Source organism: Eublepharis macularius, chromosome 17 (genome assembly GCF_028583425.1).
Source record: "Eublepharis macularius isolate TG4126 chromosome 17, MPM_Emac_v1.0, whole genome shotgun sequence".
In the NCBI taxonomy this organism is placed as follows: domain Eukaryota; kingdom Metazoa; phylum Chordata; class Lepidosauria; order Squamata; family Eublepharidae; genus Eublepharis; species Eublepharis macularius.
The window spans coordinates 45,861,738-45,881,851 of NC_072806.1; the positions used below are offsets into that span (position 1 = coordinate 45,861,738).

General features: G+C 47.4%; 1 protein-coding gene and 1 pseudogene across 2 annotated transcripts in view; one reads left to right on the top strand and one right to left on the bottom strand.

The window, feature by feature from the left end:
- Positions 1-938: 938 nt before the first annotated feature.
- The window catches only part of CCSER2 (coiled-coil serine rich protein 2), a 356,652-nt gene continuing 337,476 nt past the window's right edge, over positions 939-20,114 (top strand). For both annotated transcript variants that reach the window (XM_055001012.1, XM_055001013.1), the window contains exon 1: positions 939-980. The gene's annotated coding sequence lies outside the window, so the exon portion shown is untranslated. The remainder of the gene's footprint in view (positions 981-20,114) is intronic.
- LOC129344477 (poly(A) polymerase alpha-like) overlaps positions 940-20,114 on the bottom strand; it is a 32,237-nt pseudogene continuing 13,062 nt past the window's right edge.

The window sequence follows — 20,114 nt, forward strand, 5'->3', positions numbered from 1 at the left end:
GGCTGGGTCACCCCTGTGACAGAAAGGCTGACTCCAGCCCAATTAATCCCAGTGTAAATTGGAGGAGGCAGCACCCAGCCCACCTGAGGTGAGTTGAGGGAGGCAGCACCAGGCTTGCCCAAGCCCTACACAAGCAAGGAAGTATTGGCACCGAGCCCATCCAAGCCCCATGCAAGATGAGGGAGGCGGTGGCGCCTGTCCTATCCTGCCGAGGTGACGGAGGTGACAGTGCCTGGCCTGTTCCACTTGAGGCAATGCCAGACTTGCGTGAACATGAGGCAAGGGAGTTGGCTGTGCTCAGCTTGGCTCACAACAGAAGGCATAGCTCAGCCTGCCTGAGTCCCATCAAGGCACGGCGGCAGCTCCCAGCCTGCCTTAGGACCGCATGGAATCAGGGAAGGGCTGCTTTGCCTGCCCAAACTACGGGCAAGGTAAGGAAAGTGGCACCTGGCCAATTGCTTGGGCAGGCTGCCTCCACCTCTTCTCCTCCTTCTGGGGGACATGGCCAGGGTGGGCTCGGAGGGGCCCTTTCCCAGGATTTTTCACTCCCGGTCTACACCTTCTTCTCACAGGGTTCTTCTGAGAATAAAATGTAGGAAAAGGGAGTGCGCTACTTTAGGCCCCCCCCCCCCCCCCGTTGTGAAGAAATTTGGCTACAATTGATAGGGGAAACTCTCTGGTGAACCTCGTGTACATTGCTGCCGACCATTTGAATTTGAGCGGGAAAAGGCGTTGGAGGCGTGCAAACCCAAGCGGGGGGGGGGGTGAGGGGCGAGCGCTCTCGCCGGCTCCCCCCTCGTCTTTTCCCGGAGGAACCCGGGTGCCCGCAGCGGGAGGGGAGAGGCGCGGCCGGTGGATGGGGACGCGCACGCAGGAACCGCCGGGGGGAAAGCGAGGGCGCGCGGTGCCGCGCACGTACAGCCTCTAAGACGCATCACGTCAGTTGCCGGGCCTGTGCTGACCAGCGGCGGGCGAGGCAGGTGAGGCGGCCGCCGGGCGGCGTGAGTTCCGGGGAGTGCGGCGGGATGCTGCCGGCTTGGCTTGGCTTGGCTGCGAGGGCCCTTCCTTCTCATCCCTGTCCCGCCGAAGGCCTTGTGCGAAGGCGAGGAGAGCGCCGCGTCTCTGTGTGGTGAGCGTCGTTTTTGCCGAGGGCGAAGAAGCGCCTGGGGGGGGGGGGGGCGGCGGCGGCGGCCCTTTCCCGTCCCGGCGGCGGTGGAGGCGAGACCGGCCCCTGCGCGCTTGCCCGGGCGGGGAGGGGCGCCTTTCAGCTGCGTCAGAAGGAACTCGCCCCCCCCCCCCCGGCCGCCGCCTGCCGCCGAGGCTTCCGTTGCCGCCCCCGCCCCCCCCCCTTGTGCGGGGCCGGGCGGCGCGGGCTGCGGCGTCCTCCTGGCGGGGCCCGGCCAGGGCTGCGTCCTGGCTCAGAGCGGGCCGCGGGAGGGAGAGAGGGCCGGCCGGCCGGCCGGCGTCGGCCTCGCGGGGCTCCCGCTCGCCTTCTCCCCCCCGAGAGAAAAGAGTGGGCGGGGGGCGGCACCCCTCCTGCCCCTGCGGCTCGGTTGACTGTTTGCAGTTGCTGCCGGGCTGGGATCAGCGCGGCGCCCGCCTCCGTTTCCCCATCCTGTCTGCCGTGGGGTGGAGGAGGGCGAGGAGAGAGAGTCTTGGGCGGGTCTTGGCTCCGGCTGCGAGTTCACCTGAAGGCGCCTGGCGCCGGCCCTGAGCCTCGCTGGCCTGCCCTCTGGCCGGCAGCAGCTCTTCAGAGCCCTTCCTGTTGCCTGCCAGCGGATCCTTTTAGTTGGGGTGTCTACGGGCTGAACCTGTGAGCTCATCCGTGCCTGTGCTCTAGCACGGTGTCGAGGCCCCTCTGAACCTAGTGGGGCCTAGTTGCCTAGAAAGACAGGGTTGCTGTCTTTCCCTCTTTCTGGGTGACTGTCGGTTTGTAGCGTCCTTTGCTTCTAGCGTGGCCCTTAGCAGTCTGTGACGGCTGCGTGTATGTGAAGAACTGCTGCAATCAGGGTGGATAAAAATCAATGATTTTTTTTAAAAAATCAAAAAATCGGATTTTTTAAAATAAAATGCTTTTTGAGGAAAATATATTACCATCCAAAGGTTATTCCATCATGAAATAAAGATTAGTTTTTAATTGTGTAGAATAAGGATGTATATGTTTAAATTTTTTGGTAAATAAATTCCATTAATCCATTCACAATGTCATGCTCTTCTAGAGGTTTTTGTAAGATTATTGGGCAGTTTCTCTGCCTACAAGATATTACCACAGATGCTTGGTTTTGCAGTTCTCAAAACTGAATTTGTGTCAGCTCAGCAGAGATCACATGCCTCTTCTTCACAGCAAAAATGTTATAACATGAACAGAGTTGAGAAAAAGACCTTAATCCTATTGTTCTACAAACCTATGAAGACAGAATCAACCCCTCCAGTGCTAAGTTTCAAGAAGTTCAGTGAATAGAAACAATATTTTTCTGATTGTTTGGAGTGGAATAGATCTGCACAACAAGAAACTAAGTGTGAGGAGGGAGGGGCAAGCAGTACAAAATGAAAGTGAAACTTTTTGAGCTCAATACTGCACAAGTCTTTGGATCTTTTGTGTGTATGACGTGAGGTTTATCACATTCTTTCCTTGGAGGAAAAAACCTATAATGGCAGCAGGCCGTAAAAGAGACCCAGTTTGGGAATACTTTAATGAAGTTCCTTTACCTATCGGAAAGGCAGGCATCTACTTGCATATTAAAGTTATACCAGCAAGAATTAGTCTTTATGTAGAAAACTATGATTTAAATCAAGCCTTAATGACTAGTGATTTAAATCAGTTTGATTTAAATCAAATCCACCCTGTGTTAAATTAGTCTTTTATTATAGGACATGAGACAGCTCTTTACTTTAAAACCTTAATATTTCTACCTGGGGTAGTGGACAAAGTGTGGGGTTTGTTTGTGCTTAAATATACAGTGATTCATTGCAAATCTGCTGTCTATGACCTTTTTTTAATGCAGCAGACTAAGCTATAGTGCTACAGAATCTTCCCTGTTTGACATCTTAAAATTACATGATCAGTTTTTTAAAGAGAACCTTTTAACCCTCTTTTGTATTTGTAATTGATCAGGTTTTTTATATACCTAAGTCACCACAAGCAGTTGTAACATTTTATTTTTTGTTTCTAATTGCCTAAATAAATACTAATGCAGGCCAGATGATCTTATCAGTAAAATATATCTGTTAACAAAACCTGGCTTCCCTGTTTTTGTAAAGTTTAAAATGAAAGCCTTAGCTGTGTGCTAACGCTAAACAAATATAGCGGAGGCTGTCACCTGGATTACCAATCATTTTAATTATCCTTAATGTCCAGGCCATAGTCCTAGAAAAGTTCCTATGTGATAATGATAATCCCAAAGATTACCCCAAGAATGTTTCCTTGACTTCATCACGGGCAACAAAATGAAGGTTTGCATCTCTGTCATTCATTTAGCCAGACCTTCGGATCCTGTTGTTTGGTCTGCAAAAGTATTGGCTTATTTTTAAAAATTACAAATAAAGAATATTTTTTAGAATGACTTTGATTAAGTATATAAGTAATTGGTCAGTTAACTGGTCACTAATAATTATAACAATGATGGGGAAAATGCTTTTCCAAAAAAAATCACTCATAAATACTATGCATAAATGGTCTCTGTGAACTCTTGTAAGTATATAGAAAAACTGATCACATCTTTTTTGAAACAGCAAACATTTTGGTAGAAGAGTGATTTTGTACCACCTCTCCTCCTCTTCTGTATTTGACCAGTCTCTGTATCAGGCATCTGACGAAGAGAACTTGATTCTCGAAAGCTTATGCTACAATAAAATTGGTTAGCCTTAAAGGTGCTACTGGACTCTTTTTGATTTTGCTACCACAGACTAACACGGCTAACTCCTCTGCATCTATTGAAATACAGTGACCTTTAAGTCTTTGATGGAATGTCCTGGTAGATTGAAGTGTTATCCCACTGGTTTCTGGATGTTGCCATTTCTAATGTCAGATTTGTGTCCATTTATTCTTTTGCGTAGAGGTTGGCTGGTTTGTCCAATGTACAGAGCAGATGGACATTGTTGGCACATGAGGGCATATATCAGATTGGAGGATGAGCAGCTGTAAGAGCCAGAGACAGTGTAGTTGATGCCATTGGGTCCTGTAATTGTATTCCCTGGGTAGATATAAGGGCAGAGCTGGCATCTGGGTCTGTTGCAGGGCCTGGTACCTGTGCTGGTGACTCTGCTAGCCGATTCATGATTGTAAGTGAGAAGTCGTTTCAGGTTGGGGGGCTGTCTGTAGGCAAAGGAGAGGTCTTCCACCCAGGGCTTCTGAGAGAGAGGTATCATTTTCCAGGATGGGTTGTAGCTCACTGATGATACGTTGGATGGGTTTGAGCTGGGAACTATAGGTGACAACCAGTGGTGTTCTGTTGTTAGTTCCTTTAGGTTTGTCCTGGAGCAGGCTGTTTCTGGGTACTAGTCTGGCCCTGTTGATTTGTTTCCTCACTTCATTTGGTGGGTACTGTAGTCCCAAAAATGCTTGTTGTAAATCTCTTAAATGGGAGTCCTGATCAAGAGCATTGGTGCAGATACGGTTGTAACGTAAGGCTTGGCTGTAGACAATTGATCGAGTGGTATGTTTAGGGTGGTAGCTGGAGGCATGTAGATATGAGTATCGATCTGTGGGTTTCTGGTATAAGGTGGTATTTATCTGTCCATTATGTAGTTGTACAGTGGTGTCCAGGAAGTGTACCTGTTGTGTAGAGTGGTCCAGGCTCAGGTTGATAGTAGGGTGAAAGTTGTTGAAGTCCTGATGAAATCTCTCAAGGGCTTCCTTCCCATGGGCCCAAATGATGAAGATGTCATCCAAGAATCTTAAGTATAGTAGTGGTTTCAGTGGATGGGAGCTGAGGAAGCTTTGCTCCAAGTCCGCCATGAATATGTTAGCATATTGTGGTGCCATGCTGTGCCATTAACCTGTAGATATAAGCTGTCACCAAATTTGAAGTAATTTTGAGTGAGTACGAAGTGACAAAGTTCAGTGGTGAGGTGTGCTGTGGTTTTGTCCGGGATAATATTCCTTATGGCTTGCAGTCCATCTGCATGTGGGATATTGGTGTATAAAGCCTCCACATCCATGGTTGCTAGGGTGGTGTCATCTGGTAGGTTGTCAATGGACTGTATTTTCCTGAGGAAGTCAGTGGTGTCCCGTAAATAGCTGGGTGTGCTGGTGGCATAGGGCCTGAGGATAGAGTCCATGTATCCTGAGACTCCTACTGTGATAGTGCCTATTCCTGAAACAATGGGGCGTCCCGGGTTACCTGGTTTATGGATTTGGGGTAGTAGGTATAATCTTCCTGGTCGTGGTTCCTTGGGTGTGTCCGTACTCCTTATGGATGCATTCTTGTATGTCCATGGGGAGAGTCTTTAATATTTTATTAAGTTCTCTTTTGTATTTGACTCTGTCAAGCTGGGACTGAATAGGGACTATGAATGGTTATCTCATTATCAAAAGTAACTGATTTCAGAAGCAAACTGATCTCCATATCAGAAGGAGCTGTTTGCATCTACTCTTCCCTCCCCTCTCCTCCTCTATATCTGACCAGTTTCTTCTTGCCCTCCATGCGTCTGACGAAGAGAACTGTGATTCTCGAAAGCTTATATTACAATAAAGTTGGTTAGTCTTAAAGGTGCTACTGGACTCTTTTTGATTTTGCTACTACAGACTAACACGGCTAACTCCTCTGGATCTATAAAAATAACGTTATCTCTGTATGGATTTTTTTTTTGGATAAGTTAATGATTAGTATTCCTGCACAGATCTGACCTATAGCCCTTCGGCATGCCCTAAGTCCATTGACTTTACATATACTGTATTTCTTTTAAAGGGTTTCTGAGATGGTAGGGCCATGACCGCCTAGAAGCAGCCTGCTCTGCCAAGTCAAAGTAGTTCAGATTGGAAGTGTGAGGAAATAGTACTCAACAAAAGCACATATCGTGTTGGTTATTAAACAGCTGCTAAAATCAATCACCGTATCCAAATCTTGTTTTTAAAATTTCACCTTTAAGAAACTATATAATTACACCCTCACAAGTCATGAGTTGCTAATGCTATAATAATACCTTCTCTAAATAATGAATCTTCAACTTCTCTAGGGAAAGTTGTTGATGTTAGGGCAATGCAGTTTCTGGATTTGTATTATCTGAACCTCATGAACATTTTAATTAAATTTAAAATTATATAAATGAACTGGGGAGCAGTAATTAAAATACTTAACAGTTAACTTTTAGAAGAGAATGCTTGGAGCTCCAGTTCTGAACTTAGGGGCTGCAGAGTTATTGCAAGGGGTCTGAAATTCATATGAAAATGAAGTGTTGTCATTTTGATCTTTTTGTCATTATGTTGTCTTAATCAACAGATACTAATAGTACAACTACTGTCATGTGGTGTGTCTGTGAATTTTGTTTGGGTATTTAAAAGGGGTCTTCACACTTAAAGGCTAAGATTTGGAGTATAATACATGTTAAATAGGTTAGCCATAATTTTGCTATAAGGCATAATCTTAATTGGTCAAAAATTAGGTACATCTGTGAGAGGTAAATCCTAAGTCTTTCTGAACAGTCAAAGCAAATTAAACTGCAATGTAGTAATAATATTTAGTAATTCAAAGCTGTGACTTGTAATGGCATTACTCTCTGGATTCTAGTAAAAAGTGCATCTTTGAAATGCCAGCTATATGATCTTTGAAAGTGTTCCAGTATTTTTTCTTTTTCTTCATTCATTAGTAGTGATAAAATCAAGGCAAAATACATGACCCATGATAAAAATACTTAGTACATTAAAGCTGCATGGTATGTTAAAGAGGTTTAACTGCTGGAGTTGGATAATGATTGGAAAAGTGCAAGTGCTATCTCCTAATACTTACTTAGCACTTTTATTTTCAGGAGTCCTCTGAGATAATTGCCCTGACCTGGCTAGCCCAGGAGAGCCTGATCTCATCAGATCTCAGCAGCTAAGCAGGGTTTGCCTAGGTTAGTAATTGGATGGGAGACCTTTAATGGAGATGAGGGTTCACAGAATCACAGAGTTGGAAGGAGCCATATAGACCTTCTAGTCCAACCCCCTGCCCAATGCAGGATGAGCCTAAAGCATCCCTCACATACTCATCCAGCCTCTTCTTGAAAACTGCCAGTGAAGAGGAACTCGCCACCTCCCTAGGCAGCTGATTCCACCTTTGAACTACTCTGACCGTGAAAAAGTTTTTCCTAATATCCAGCCGGTCCCTTTCTGCATGTAATTTAAGCCTGTTGCTTCGAGCCCTAACCTCTACTGCTAACTGGAACAGCTCCTTGCCCTCCTCCAAATGACAGCCTTTCAAACATTTAAAGAGAGCAATCATGTCCCCCCTCAATCTCCTCTTCAAACAACATTCCCAAGGCCCTCAGCCTTTCCTCATAGGGCTCAGTCTCCAGACCCCTTACCATTCTTGTTGCTCTCTTCTGCACCCTCTCAGTTTTGTCCACATCCTTTTTGTAGTGAGGCCTCCAGAACTGCACACAGTCCTCCTGGTGCGGCCTGACCAAGGCAGTATAGAGAGGGACTATGACCTCCTGCGATTTCCATGCAAGGGCCCTTTTGATACAACCCAAGACTGAGTTTGCCTTTTTTTCCACCGCATCACATTGAATGCTCATATTTAGTTTACAGTCCACTCTGACTCCAAGATCTCTTTCGCATACACGACTACCCAGAAGTGTATCCCCCATCCTGTATTTGTGCTTCACATTTTTGTGGCCCAGATGTAATACTGTGCATTTATCTATGTTGAATTGCATCCTGTTCACAACCGTCCACTTCTCCAGAGTATTCAGGTCTTGTTGAATTTTAACTCTTCTTGGGTGTTTGCCACTCCTCCCAATTTGGTATCATCAGCAAATTTAATGAGTAGCCCCTTTACTCTTTTGTCCAGATCATTGATAAAAATAATGAAAAGTACCGGGTCTAAAACCAAGCCCTGCGGCACCCCACTGGATACCTCCCTCCAATCTGATGAAACGCCACTGACCACCACTCTTTGGGTGCGGTCCTCTAACCAGTTCCCTATCCAGTTGTAACGGAACGGTTGCCCGTGTCTAAAACCAAGTTTCAACTTGCCAGGAGAAAGATGGATCTCTCTCCGGGGAAGCCGAAAGCAGTTAGTCTTTAGACCTGTCAAACAGATAAGTTCTTTGAACCAGCGGTTTATCAGTACATTTATTTATATAGGGTTCAATATTGCTTTGCAACTCCCCATCAAACACACAGAAACCAATCTAGAGTTTATTTCACTTTATTGAAAATACACCCTAGTTTTTTAATGAAGCAAGCAATCAAAATATAAATGGCTATTAATATGAATCCTATAACAACAGAACATAGAAAGGCAATAAGAAATAAGTTCACTAACATTTCTCAATAAATCCTAAGTTTAACATTGCTCAAAGTTTCTATGAAATACATAGGTAGAAATAGTTTCTCACCTAGATTCTCCCAAGAGATCTCTTCCATCAGTACCCTGCTTATTCTTTCTGTGTTTGCAATTATATACCTAATCATATGCAAATATTTAGGGTCTATTCACATGATAGCACAAACAAATATTGATTGGTTTGACACTTCACTGAATATTCATAATTTCATAGTACAGCCTTCCAATTAGTTAAAAATTATGTCATAGTCAGAACTGCAAAAGAAAACTATAAATCTCTAACAAGTGTCAAGAAAAGTTAAGTTGGGCGATCACCATTGGTTGAATCTCTGATAGAAGAACATCAATCTCAGTAGAGTCCACTATTTTAATTAATTGTCAAAGGATGAAAGCACACCTGTTGAATTACCTTACACATAGAAAAAATACACTGAAAGTTCATGTAAAGTTTAAAAGTTCATCTAGAGAGTATAGAAGCTAGGCCTAGTATTGTTCAGTATTGATTAGGAACAAATTTGAACAGGATTGGCCAAAGAAACAGGGATTACAACCCGGAGAAGAAATTAAGAGGTAAAGATTACTATTTCCCCCTTTGGACGCGAATTTGGCTTAAGGACTAAAGTTTAAATGTGGAAAAATAGGACTAGACAAGGTAGAAGTTTTATGAAAACCATCCGGAAATTTTTTTTGAGACTTTAAAAATCGTTAAGGCAGAAAAGAACTGAAAAAGGATTTTGTTTACATACCTGTGGTCTGGGGAGATAGCGACGTGGAGGGAAAGAGTGTGGGAACAGCGGAAGTATCGCAAGAGGACAGCTTGTTTAGGTGTGAGAGCAGTGAGACATGTGAAGAGAGACAGAAAATGCATCAGAGAACCAGTGAGTAAAGCACTAGAAGGATCGGTGGACTAGAAGAGGAAGCGGAAGGACACCATTTTGAACAAGGGAAAGGTTAAAGCTTCACCATAGAGTATACCATTGAGAAAAAATGCCCGACACTTTGATTGGCGCAGCAGAAAAGGCTTGGAACTGTGTTGAGCTATAAAAGACATTTACAAAACAAAATTAATAAGCAGAAAAAACGGAGCTTAGAAAGCGATCAGACTCGTGGGCAGGCAGTAAATCAAGCCCAACGATGTCGAAAAATTGGCAGACGGCAATTGAAAATTTGGACAAAAAAGTAACAGATGGCAACAAGGAGCTTAATGAGTCCATGCAAAAATCACAACAGACTTTACAAGAAGCACAACAGACTTTGCTAAGTGACATTAAAGAAGCAATAAAGTCTGAAGTGGCAGAGCTGGCAAAAAATATTGATGAGATTAAAAAGGAGCTCCAAGTTACCCAACAGAAAGTTCAGGAGGTAGAGAAAAAAACAGAAAGTTTAGCTACACGCCTTAAAGTAGAGACCTCAGTGTTAAATGACTGGATGGCTATTGTGGAATGTAAAGTTCTCCCTCTGAGGCGGAGGACATCTTGGGAAACACCCAAGATGTCCTCCTTTCCTCAGAGGAGAAGGACCCTTCTCGGTGAGTATCCAAGGGGCCGGTATGGAAGAACAACTGAGATTTAGGGGCGTTCCTGAAACAAAGACAAAATCAACCCAGGAGCAAATTACTGATATTCTAGCAGAATTTTTAAACAGACAACCAGAGGAAATTGCAGCTAGCCTAGATATAGCCTACAGAATTAACTCAAGCTGTGCACTGCAAAAGGATTGGAAGCTTGTAGCTTCCTCCACCTTTTGAAAAAGGAAGTTATTGGCCAGGCAGGTCAGAAAATTGCGTGATTCATGACGCTTTGCTGAGCCTGTCTCCCAGCACACATCGGGGAAGTTGAAGTCACCCATAATTACAAGGTTCTGATGTCTGGATACTCTGCCAACTTGTTCAAAGAGGGCAGCATCCATTTCTTCTCACTGGTCAGGTGGTCTGTAGCAGACTCCAACAACAATACCCTTTGTCCTTCCTCCCCTTATTTCTACCCATGTACTTTCCACTGGGCTGTCCGCCCCATTCTCCATAACTTCTTGACAATCAAGCCCTCTCCTCACATACAACGCCACTCCACCTCTTCTTCTACTCTTCCGGTTTTTCTTGAACAACTCATACCCATCCACTAGCACATTCCAGTCATGGGAATCATCCCACCAAGTCTCAGTAATTCCTACTATGTCAGAGCCCTCTGTTTGCAATAGAAGCTCGAGCTCTTCTTTCTTATTGCCCATACTTTGGGCATTGGTATATAAACACTTGTAGCCTTGTACCTTTGTTTGACCTTTCCTACCCAGGTGGGTCCCCACTGTGTTCACTTCATCATTGAAGTCGCCATGTTGATTGTCCCCTGCCCCTTGCGGCATCAGCTTAAAGCTCTCCTGATGAAGTTCTCCAGGTTTGTTCCAAACGTTTTCTTCCCTGCCCTTGAGAGGTGAAGCCCATCATGTGCTAGAAGGCCTTCTCTAAGAAAACCTATCCCATGGTCCCAGAACCCAAAGTGCTTTTGCCGGCACCACCATCTCAGCCAGCGATTCACCTCAAGTATGGTCCGCTCCCGGCGTGCTCCTCTTCCTGTGACTGGAAGGATAGGAGAGAATACCACCTGATCAGAGTTCTGGATCCAGGTTCTGGATCCAGGTCTGGATCCAGTTCTGGATCCAAACAAAGATTGTCATGATAATGTAAAAAAGTTAAAAAATCTGTATCATATTACTTATTGCACCAGCCCCCCAAGTTCCAAGATGCATATGACTCCCTTTTGTGTGGGGAGGAGGCACTTCTCCAGTAATGGCCCCGGCCAAATTTGTATTGGCTTTGATGAATGGCAGTAGCTTCTGAGTATGTTGTGTGAGTTGATCAGTTTTATCTCCCAATAGTAGTAATCTTTCAAAAATAGATTCCGCAGCTTTTACTGTTTGTTGCGCGGTGTCGAGCGGCGTGATATTGGGGCTTCTGTTGTTAGCAAGAACAGATTCTTCAGCTGTTGTTTGCTGCTTATCTCCCCTCTCAACCACACAATTAGTATCCTCTTCAAGATTTACGAGGGGAGTGAAGCGGTTAGAGGTTGGGAAAACAGAGGTCAGTGGGGCTGAACTCGGCATGAAGAAATCATCCATTTTAGTCTGTTTACATGCCAGAGAGGAAGCTAAATCGTCTAAATCACAGCTTCTTTTAGACGCTCCCATTATTGGAAAGCATAAACTCCCACTAGCTCCAAATGCAAAGAGACAGAAGGAAGCCTCAAATTGCCAGATTGGGCTCAAAGTGAAAACTCCTGTTCTTCAGTTAAAAACCAGTCAGCATCACCCTAATTTATTCGGCAATGCCGCCTGACTCAAGCCATGGGCTCCCAGCACTACTGCCAGGGGGCAGTGAAGACAGCCCAAGGGAGGTAAGAAATGCACTAAAGTTCCCTGGGAAAGTGTCCTTGAAGGTGCAAAATCCAAACAAACTGCAACTTTACTCTCTGGCACTGGGCTATTGCAAAAAAGGTGTCTGTTCATGGGATTCACATTGCGGGTACAGACAATGCAAAGGCGGATGTTCTCAGCAGGGTCATTCTATGAAATCATGAATGGGCCTTGAATGACCAATACCTTACTCCTATTTTTCACTGGTGGGGTATACCGGAGGTAGATGTTTTTGCAACATCAGACAATACAAAGGCCAGGGTGTTTTGTTCCAGGGCAGGGAGCGGCCCTTTGTCCATTGGGGATGCATTCCAGATCACCTGGACAATTACATGTTTCCCCCAGTCCCTCTCCTGACAAGAGTACTGTGCATGATAGAAAGGGACAATACCAGTGCGATATTGATTGCACCGTTTTGGCCAAGGCAGGTGTGGTTGCTCAAACTTCTACAGCTGTTCAAACGGACATATGTCAGGTTGCCCAGACAGCCAGATTTGCTTTGCAGGGGAGTGTTGTTTCACCATGATCTGGACAGTCTGCATCTGACGGTATGGCGAATTCAACCTCACAGTTAGAGTGCTCATCCCAGTTTCAGGAGGTCCTTTTAAATGCTAGAAGATCTTCGACTAGAAATTCTTATGCAGCTAAGTGGGCTAGGTTTTCGGTCTGGACAGAGATTAGAAGTGTCAGCTGCATCATGTCCACTAAATCTCATATTTGATTATCTATGTGATTTGAAGTCGAGTGGGTTAGGTGTGTCATCACTAAAAGTGCATTTGTCTGCTGTTTCCTCGGTCCACCAACCAGTGGAGGGACAGTCAGTTTTTTTCCCATTTGAGATCTCGCCAATTTATGAGGGGAATGTCTAAACTGTATCCACCTGTATCGTTGCCGGTTCCCCAATGGCCGTTGTCACTGGTGTTGGCATGGTTGATGCTACCACCTTTTGAGCCACTGGCTACCTGCCCCTTGGATGTCTTGTCTTATAAGGTGGCATTTTTAGTTACAATTACCTCTGCTAGGAAGGTAAGCAAGTTGGCAGCACTTAGGGTGGACCCTCCATTTCTGAAGTTTCACCCTAATAAGGTAGGGTTTAGGCCTAGCTTCCAGTTCTTGCCAAAGGTAGTAACTGCTTTTCACTTAGCACAGGAAATTTCTTTACCAGATTTTTCCCCAAACTGTGTCTAAAGGAGAAAGAGCCTTGCACACGCTAGATTTGAAAAGAGCATTAGCCTTTTATTAAGACAGAACAAAGTCTTTTTGGGATACCACACATCTGTTTGCTTGCTTTGGTGGTGTAAATAAGGGAAAGAAGGCATCTTCACAGACAGTGTCGTGATGGATTGTGCTTGCAGTTGAGAAAGCATACAATACGGCTGGAGTACACTGTCCTTTGAGGGTGAAAGCTCATTCGACAAGGTCTCAGGCAGCATCCTTGGCCCTTATTAAGGTTATCCCTTTTGTGCAGATTTGTAAAGCAGCAACGTGGGCATCTGCTGACACGTTTGTAAAACATTATGTAGTAGATGTGAATGCAAACCAGGATGTAACAGTTGTGAGATCCATCTTGCACTCGCTCTTTGCCTTAAAAAAAGTCCATATTTTAGGATGGGATTAACACTCCATATCTTACTCTATTTGGTGTTACAGTGTGTTTCTCATGTTTTTATGGTTACTCGGTTTCATAATGTTTAATAAAATTGAGTTGGAGATTCACCCCGCCTCCTTGTGGTGTATAGCTGGGTACTCCCCCATGTGGGGCTGCACAGAAGAATGAAGATGAAAACAGGGTTGCACTCACCTGTAACTTCTGTTCATTGATTTCTTCTGTGCAGACACACATGCCCTCCCTCCTACCCCGCTGTGAACTCCCTGGTGACTACAGTTAGGAGTTGCAGTGGCTTGTGGAGGAACTGAGGGAAGAGGCCGTTGCTCGCTGTTGAATCACATGACTGTTTAGGTGGGAATGGTCTAGAAAGCATTGTAAAATTCTCTGTTGGCTGGCTTGCACACGCGCAGTCCCATATGTGTCTGTACGGAAGAACTCGATGAACAAGTTACAGGTCAGTGCAATCCTGATGTTTTCCTAATGAACCTCCTCAGAAATGGGCAGCATGAGCCAGAAGGTGCAGAGCAAGATGGTATTCAGTGCCACTGGAGCTGAGAAATCAATTCCAAGCACTTGCTAACATGTCAGAATCACTGGCCAATGTACAACAAGGACTGGAAGGAACCAGTAAAGGTGCCATGGAGTTACAAATAACAGAGGGAAAAGGGAACTTCTGGAGATTGGTGACTGTCTGCTGAGGGATTTGGAACATCATGTGACCGGGCCTGAACTCATGGCCCAAGAAGTGTGTTGCTTGCCAGGGGTGAAGATCAAGAATATCACAGACTGGACAGCCAAGCCAGTCAAACCAACAGACTGTTACCTATTTGTGATGATCCATGTGGGAACAAATGACACGGCCATGAACACCACTGAACACATAAGGGCTGACTATGAAGTCCTTGGGAGGAAACTGAAAGAAATGGGGGTACAGATGGTATTTTCTTCAGTTCTGCCAGTCAGAGGAAGAGGAATGCGATAGGACAGAAGATTATGGAGGAGAACCACTGTCTGCATTCATGGTGCCAGCAGAAGCTATTTGAATTCTGGGACCATGGCCTACATTTTCTTACATGTGATGGACTCCACCTGTCAAGGATAAGGAAGAATGTGTTTGGAAGGGACGTGGGGAGATTCCTTGGGATGGCTTTAAACTGATATCACAGGGAAATGGAGACACCTGGCATAGGAATTTCAGGGAGGAAGGAGAGCAAATAGTAGAGGCCTGCCTGGGAAGGCTACATGAAGGAGGAGGAATGTTGCAAGGCTTTCCAGTGTACCTGTATACTAATGCCCAAAGCATGGACAATAAGAAGGAGGAACTTGATCTACTAATGCAGATGGAAAGATTTGATTTACTGGGCATTACAGAGACTTGGTGGGATGATTCTCACAACTGGAATACAGTAGTGGATGGGTATGAGTTATACATGAAGAATGAGAAGTGTCATAAAGGAGGTGAAGTAACACTATATGTGAAGAAAGGGCTTGATTGTCAGGAAATACTGGAGGAGGAGAGTGATAACCCGGTGAAAAGTGTCTGAGTGGAGATAAGGAAGGGAAGGATGAGCAGTATTGTGGTTGGTGCCTGTTACAGACCGCCTGATTAAGGAGATGAGATGGATTCTGCTGTCCGTGAGCAACATAATTGGGTATCCAAGAAACACAACCTTGTAGTTATGGGAGACTTCAACTTCCCTGGTCTGTTGGGAGACCAACTCTGTTACGTGCCCAGGGTCATGCAACTTCTTGACTTGCCAGATCGACAGCTTCCTTTCTCGAATAGTGGAGGAAGTGACGAGGGGCTCAGCTATACTGGATTTGATATTAACCAACAATAAAGAGTTAGTTGACAGGGTAAAGGTGGTGGGAACCTTAGGGAGAAGTGATCACATTCTCACATTCTCCTAGAATTCCTTTTGCTGCGGAGTACCCAGGGAGTTTACAGCCAAATGTGCACGTTTGATTTTAGTAGGGCAAATTTTAATAAATGAGAGATTATGAGGGTTATTATGTGGACAAGAATGCTGAAAGGGAGAGGAGTGAATGATGGGTGGGCTCTTCTAAAAGAAGAGCTATTGCAGGCTCAAGCTATCACCATTTCAGCAAGATGGAAATGTGGTAGAGGATTTAAGAAGGAAATGTAGATGAACACAGAGTTCTGTGATGAACTAAGGAGGAAAAAGGTGTTCAAGAAATGGATGGAAGGAAATGCATCTAAAAAGAGTAGCTGGGGTAGCTAGGCACTGTAAGGCAGCTATCAGAGAGGGCAAAGCTCAGAATGAGCTGAGACTGGCCAGGGGAGCTTGGGACAACAGAAAGCTGTTCTTCAGATATGTGAGGAGCAAATGGAAGGTGAAAGGGGCAATATCCCTATTGCTGGATGAACATGGAGAAACTCTGACAGAGGATAGAGAGAAGTCTGAAAAGCTCAATGCTTACTTTACCTCAGTTACTTCCTTGAAGGAGAGAACAGGCCCACCTAGAGATGGTAGTAGGCAAAACATGGTTTCAGGGCTGTTGGTTGACATGGGCAGAGAAGTTGTGGAGAAGCAGCTTGCTGCACTGGATGTGTACAGATCACCTGGGCCAGATGGGGTGCACCCAAGAGTGCTTAAAGAACATTCAAAAGAGCTTGCAGAACTTGTGTCAATCATCTTCCAGGCCTCTTGGAGGACAGGTGACATACCAGAAGACTGGTGAAGTGCAAATGTCATCCTAATCTTCAAGAAAGGGAAAAAGGCTGATCCTGGGAACTACAGGTCAGTCAGCCTGACCTCTTTTCCAGAGAAGATCCTGGAGCAGCTATTAGAGACGTCAGTTTGCAAGCATCTAATGGACAGCATGGTGGTGCGGGGAAGTCAGCATGGATTTGTCCCTAATAGGTCCCTAATAGGTCCTGCCAGAGCAAGCTCATCTTCTTCTACGATCGAGTGTCAGGCTTACTGGATCAAGGGAATGATGTCGATGTCGTTTATTTGAATTTCAGTAAAGTTTTTGACAGTAAAGCTTTTTCCTAATGATATCCTGATGGGTAAACTGATGGACTGTGGAGTGGACTCTGGGATGGTTATTTATTTATTTACTTATTATTTATTTATTCATCTTCGTTCTTCTGTGCCTCCACACATGGGGACTGCGCAGGCGCAGGCCAGCCGCCGGAGAATTTTCTAGAGCTTCCATGGCTCCGAAGGGGCCGTTTGTCGCGCGCCTCAGCGACCGTTTTCCCGCCCAAACGGTCACGTGATCCTCCAGCGACCAACGGCCCCTTCCCTCAGTTCTCTTCTTGCCGCCGCTTGGAGAGAACGTGAGCTTCGTTGCTCTGTGCTTTTGTGCTTCGTGCTTTATTCTGACTGATTGCTTGGCTTTTGACTTCGGACTTCGTGACCTCGACTATTCTTCGGATCTCGTTTGGACCTTGTTGTGGACTCGGTAATTTGACTCGGACTGTTTGTTGACCTTCCTTTTGCGTGCCCCTGAAGATGGCCTCAAAGGCTCTCTTCAAGCATTGCCTCCAATGCCACACTAAGATGGCCAAGACCGATGGCCATGAACTGTGCCTGTTCTGTTTGGGGGAGACCCATAATGTGACGGCCTGTAAAATTTGCCAGGGCTTCACCAGCAAGGCCCGACAGGAGCGCAAGGCCCGTCTTAACTCCTCCCTGTGGCAGAAGGTCATGTCCGGAGGCGCCCCGTTGCCCTCCTCCAAGGCCGGCCCTAGCCCCTCTGCCGAACGGCATTCCGGAGCTGGCTCAGTGGCCTCCGCGAGGTCGGGGTCGAAATCGCGTCCCCCGAGTGCCTCGGCGTCGAGAGCGGCCTCTCCAGCGCAGGGACCGGTGCGGCCGCCCCGTAGCGCATCTTCCACCAGGTCGGATCCGAGACCGACATCGGAACCGAGGATCCGTCCACCGAGTCCCCGATCGGAACCGACGACCGGGTCGATTCCGGTAAAATCTAAGAGGTCGAGGCCGAGGTCCCCTTCGAAGGCGAGGAGCGCGTCGGTTCCGAGGTCTTCTTCGGAACCGGCGAAGAAGAAGAAGAAGACCAAACATCACCGGTCGCCGCATCCCGCTCCCCAGGAAGAGGTCATCGTGCTTCCTCACACGCCTTCCCCTCATCTGGATTCCCCGGAGCCAGAGGACATCTCCGTGCCGGTGCCGGATCCGATGGCCTTCGAGGCGGTGCCCGCAGAATTCTCTTCGGGACCGGAGCCGAGCCCTCGCCGTCGGATCCGAGCATCGCCTGCTCTTCGGTCGCCGAGGCTGGAGCCGAGCCCGTCTCCTCGTCGGAGCCGTCCGTCGCCTGCCCGTCCGTCTCCACCAGCTGCCGGTCGTGAGCGACGTCGGTCTGGGGACAGTGTCCGATCGGTCCGGTCCACTGCGTCCCGACATCGACAGGCCACCTACCTCCCCTCGCCATACCATTGCCAGTGGGAAGGGGCACCTGCAGGTTTCTCCGTGTCGGAACCGAGGCCTTCGACATCGAGGTCGACGTGGGCTCCCCCTCCGCACCAGGTTCCGGAATCCCAGCTCGGTTCCGATGAGGAGGATGTGGAGAGCTTTGGCGGCTACCAGTCGGAGTCCTGGTCCGAACCATCGCCAGCTGAAGAGCTTGTACCATCTGCGGACTCGCCATTCGAGGACCTCCGCATCTACGCCGACCAGATGGCGAGGATGGCCAAGGCTCTCGAGATGGACATCTCCTCGGCGGCTCCCCAGACCAAGGACAAGCTCCTCAAGCGCATTTATGGAGACAACCCGGCATATGTTGGCTTCCCCATGCTCGAGGGTCTGGAGGAAATCGTGGAGAAGGTGTGGCAGGTGCCCTGCGATCAACCTCCAACATCCAAGAGGATTGAGCAGCTCTATAAGATCAAGCAGGGTACCTGGCCGGCGCTGGTGAAACACCCTCCACCTTCCTCCTTGGTCACAGAGGAGTTCAACCCCAGGCGATCGGGTCACTCCTCGGTACCTGCTGATAAGGAGGGCAAGAAACTGGATGCCATGGGCAGGCGCCAATACATCGTCTCTTCCCTAGGTCTGAGGATTGCCAACTATCAGACCATCATGGCAGGGTACCAGCTGTACCTCTGGGAGAAGTTGGCATCCTATACCCGGGACCTCCCTCCTGAGCAGAAAGCGGTGGTGTCCCTGCTGCAAACAGAGGCTGTCCGGCTGTCTAAACAGCAAATGAACGCTGGGAGCCACGCTGCTGACACTGCTGCTAGGGGGATGGCTTCGGCGGTGGTCCTCAGGCGCCACTCCTGGTTGCGGTCTACGGCCCTGTCCCAAGAGGTGCGTTCCAGAGTGGAGAGCATGCCATTTGAGGGGGACTCGCTCTTTTCCAAGGCGACCGACGAGACCCTGAAGAAAAAGAAAGAGGACCGGCAGACGGCGCGGTCTTTGGGTCTGGCTCCAGCGGACAAGCCCTCCTCCAGGTCACGGTACGCTCCCCGATCTGGCCCTTACCATTACCAGGGCAGATACCATCAACAGCGGCCGGGCTACCAGCAGTATCCTGCCTACCAACAGCGGCCCTACCCTCCCGCACAACAGCAGAGGAGGCGTCGGCCCTTCAAGCCTCGTCCGGCACAACAACCGGCCCAGCAGAAGGATCAGCAGGGCACCGGGAGGCAGTACTGACGGGTCACGCCAGCCGTATCCCCGAACTTTTCGGACAGACTTAGTCCACTCCTCTCTGAGTGGGAGTCAATAACATCTGACTCATGGGTCTTAACTATTGTTGAACTGGGATACGGGCTGGAGTTCGTTGAGCTGCCTAGATGCAGTTCACCCCTGACAGCTGTCAATAACACTATGGCCGAGCTGGATGCGGAGATCGTGTCGCTCTTGGCCAAGGGTGCTGTGGAAGAATTGCCCTATGAGGACTCTGTAAAGGGATTCTTCTCTAGGTTCTTCCTGGTCCCTAAGAAGGATGGGGGCTTACGTCCCATCTTAGATCTGAGGGGCCTTAATGCCTTCCTCAAGGTGACCAAATTCAAAATGGTAACGTTGGCGGCTGTGATCGCCTTGCTGAAACAGGGGGATTGGTTTGCGGTTCTTGACTTAAAAGACGCATACTTTCACGTGGGCATACGGAAGGAGCACAGGAAATACCTGAGCTTTGTTTACCGGCAAAGGGTTTTCCGGTATAAGGTGCTCCCCTTTGGCCTGTCCACTGCCCCACGAGTGTTCACTAAATGTGTGGCCCCTGTGGTTTCCTTCCTACGGGAAGAAGGCTGTACCATCTTTCCGTACCTCGATGACTGGCTCATCGTGGCTGAATCGGAGTCTAGGCTGGTGCAGGACATTGGCTTGGTACTTAGCACTTGCCAACGCCTGGGGCTCCTGGTGAACTTGGAGAAATCCAAACTGGTGCCCAACTGCAAGGTGTCCTACATTGGTGCACTATTAGACTCTGTGGAGGGTAAGGCCCTGCTCCCCTTGGAGAGGGCTCGGTCCCTAAAGGGTCTAGTGTCCATGTTTAAAAGGAACCGATTCCAGTCTGTGCGCACTATCCAGTGCTTACTAGGGCATATGGCAGCGGCCACCTCTGTGGTGCCTTTCGCTAGGCTGCGTATGCGCCCTCTCCAAAACTGGTTTGTGCGGAGG